Source organism: Aspergillus nidulans, chromosome V (genome assembly GCF_000011425.1).
Source record: "Aspergillus nidulans FGSC A4 chromosome V".
Taxonomy (NCBI): domain Eukaryota; kingdom Fungi; phylum Ascomycota; class Eurotiomycetes; order Eurotiales; family Aspergillaceae; genus Aspergillus; species Aspergillus nidulans.
Genome location: NC_066261.1, coordinates 1,405,596 through 1,408,958, shown reverse-complemented (window position 1 = coordinate 1,408,958; position 3,363 = coordinate 1,405,596). Strand labels below are relative to the sequence as shown.

Sequence of the window (3,363 nt, the reverse complement as noted above, 5' to 3'; positions counted from 1 at the left end):
CAAAACGCCCCCGTGCGCGCCCCCCCCCCCCCCCCCCTGCGGGCCGGACGACCGACTCCGCGCCTCGCCCCAAGTCCACGCACGGCGCCAACTGGCACGAAGACTCGGCGCCCACCACGCCCGGAGCGCCCCCGTCAACTGGCACCAACGCCTCGCCCCCCGAGAGGCTGGCTAGCCACGGCGTGTATATGTGTGTATGGGCTGCCCCGCGCGCCCCGTCAACTGGCACGACGGCTCATGGCGCGAATTCCGTCTCCCGCGCCTGCCTGTCAACTGGCACCAGCGCCTTCGCCCGGGCGTCTCCGTCCTTTCCTTCCCCGGGAGCCGCCTCGCCCTGCCGTCACCGAGGGCGCCCCCCGTCCCCCGCCAGCTGGCAGCCGTCGCGCCGTCCTCCCCAAGTCCACGCCGCCGGTCAACTGGCACCATCGCTCGGTCGAGCCAGGCCAGGCCCGGCGAGGTTCACCGGCAGCCCGTATCACCAAGTCCCACACGTCTGTCAACTGGCACGTAGGTCTTCACGCTCGTCGCTCCCAGGGGTGGCCCCGGGCGCGGCGCGCTTCGCCCCCTCCAGTCCCCCGGCGCTGCCGAGGTCACTAATGGGGGTGTCTATCACAAATCGAGCCAAGGTCGGGCTGACGCTCAGCGACTCGTAGCAACAAGGCTACTTGACCGCTTACACGACCCGCTTGGTCACATCAGTCGTCTGCAGAGGATTCATCCCCGCGCGAGGTGACATTGCAATCCGCCAGCCGGCTCCCGAGGGCTTCTCCCCGGGGGCCGTCGCCAGCCTGCTGAGGTACAGGGCCCGGAGGCCTATTCGTATCCAACTACGACGTGCGGGGGCAACATCGCCGCGTTCCGGCACGGATTCTGACTTAGAGGCGTTCAGCCATTATCCGGCAGATGGTAGCGTCGCGGCACTGCCTGGTCAGACAGCCGCAAAAACCAATTATCTGAATCAACGGTTCCTCTCGTACTAAATTGAATTACCGTTGCGGCGACCTTCATCAGTAGGGTAAAACTAACCTGTCTCACGACGGTCTAAACCCAGCTCACGTTCCCTATTAGTGGGTGAACAATCCAACGCTTACCGAATTCTGCTTCGGTATGATAGGAAGAGCCGACATCGAAGGATCAAAAAGCAACGTCGCTATGAACGCTTGGCTGCCACAAGCCAGTTATCCCTGTGGACTGGTATGACATTATAAGGGGGTTAAGAATAGACTTGTTAAACCACGGGTTGGGGCGGGTTTTCAGGCCCAGCTGATCCGCCCACGCGGTTTTTGGGGTGGGTTACCTGAACAGTAAACCGCCCATTGGTATAGCAAATAATTCTAACCCAACCCCAAATAACCCAAAATATCCCAGTTATGCATATCAATACTTTAATAAGCGGTAATCTACATAGCTAATATAATACTGTATTGAATACTGTATTATAAGCCATCTAAGTAAAAAAATATGATCTAAATACAGTAATATGCCTATTCAGATATCTTGGCAACCCAGCGGGTTGCTCCGCCGGGCTTTGGGGCAGCCAAAAATATCCAAAACCCAATGGATAATTAGAAGGTCTAACCCAACCCATATCTTGGCGTGTCGGGACGGGTTGGGGCGGGTTTCGTGGGTTGGGTTTAACAAGTCTAGACCAGGATGGAAATGTCTCTCATCTTTTAAAACAAAGCTTCGAAACCATACATGATCACCCATAGTACTCCGCTTCTCGTATGCAACAAGCTATCCAATTATTAGCTTAACAATGCATAATTGTTACAAATTGCAGGTTTGATTGTGGTCTTTCCTTACAACGGAACTATGTTCATGAAGAAATGGTCAAAAAAAATCAAAGTTGGGATGACCCGGGATCGAACCGGGGACTTCTAGATACCTAGTCAGGCTTGGATTGAAGTTTTGGCTTCAGTCTAGCACTCATACCAACTGAGTTATCACCCCATTTTACAAGAAGCTTTTTATGATTAGCCTTTATAAATACGAGTTTGTAACAAAGCAATTTACGGCAAACTGTGCGCAGTCCGATTGTTGCCATATCCCAATCATGGCCTGGATGATAGCCCGTGACCCAGGCGGTCGGTGGTCGGGCAGAATGACAAAATCACTAGCGATAGCTTCAAAACACAACAATCAATCATACTTCATACATCAATTGAACTTTGCAGAATTGCAACACCGATCGTCCGCTACGCCAACGCCATATTAGAAATTAAACGGAAGCTACAGAATATTAGAGTGTGCAGACCAATAGCCTTAGTGCGTCAAACAGGGAGCAGTGAGTACTACAACATCCATCATCATCATCATCTTCTACAAAAGTCAGCTCCTTTTACTTCGACAGCAGTATAAAATTGAATGTCCCGAAGCCAATCATCCTAAGTTATTCAGATTTAGAGAGCAAGACAAGGGAGAGATCATCCAGGGCCTGCAAATTTATACAACGAAAGCGGATTCTTGCCTTGGAAGCAGAGCCTCGCTGCGAAGTCCAACATCCGAAAAACTCCTTTATCTCCTAACAGCCCTCTCGGCTGTCACTGACTGTCATTCGTCTTGCCATATCAGTGTCTCCTCTAGTATGCGCCAATCAATGATACACTGCTGATCCAAGCACCGGTGCTCAACATATATTCAAAACAGTCTACTCAACCTCCACGATCTTCCCCGACTCTACCTCATAGATATCCCGTGATTGGTACGTCTAGCACCAGCGGGCTCTCCTTCAACAGCCGAATGACCTCCAGCACGCTCTGCCTGAGATCCGCGAACGGGGGGAGGGCGATATGATCCGCGTTCTCGTGTTATGGGTCCTTTGCCTATACAAGGACCTTAGACCTTAGTGACTCGGCCAAGGCCTGCGCTGTCCTGAAGGCGGTGAGCCACCTACAAGACTTCCTTGCAACAACAATCCTTCTTTCTCATTTCTTCTTTAGCGATTCCTTCTTGTACGTACGGCACGTCTAGATAGGAAGATCCATCTAAATACGTCCCTTAACATTAGGAATCGCTGACCAATCTCAATAATAGTATGAGGAGACCTTTTACTATGACAATGGAAGAAGAAAGCGTCGCATTGTTGCTACAGCAGCTCCAGGAGCTCCGTACAGAGATGCGGACTCAGAAACAACAGCTCCAAGAAGAGAATAACAGCTTACGGGCGGAACTACAGGCCGTACGGAACTCGCAACTGAGAAACCATCCACCAGTTACCACTACAGTTACATCCGCAACGCCCACCCCCCTACAACGAAGCTATCCCCGTCCTCCTCACCCGGATGTCGAACCCTTTACTGGAGAAGACCCTAAGGACTACCCTCCCTTTCCGATGAACCTTCGTACCAAGTTTGCAATCGA

The 3,363-nt window shown here is 52.3% G+C and overlaps 3 annotated features.

Moving 5' to 3' along the window:
• Positions 1-3,363: a sequence feature (contig 1.90 1..3363(1)).
• Positions 238-507: a sequence feature (Protein overlapping with rRNA (ANIA_05245, CBF81163.1) was converted to a misc_feature.).
• Positions 654-980: a sequence feature (Protein overlapping with rRNA (ANIA_05245, CBF81163.1) was converted to a misc_feature.).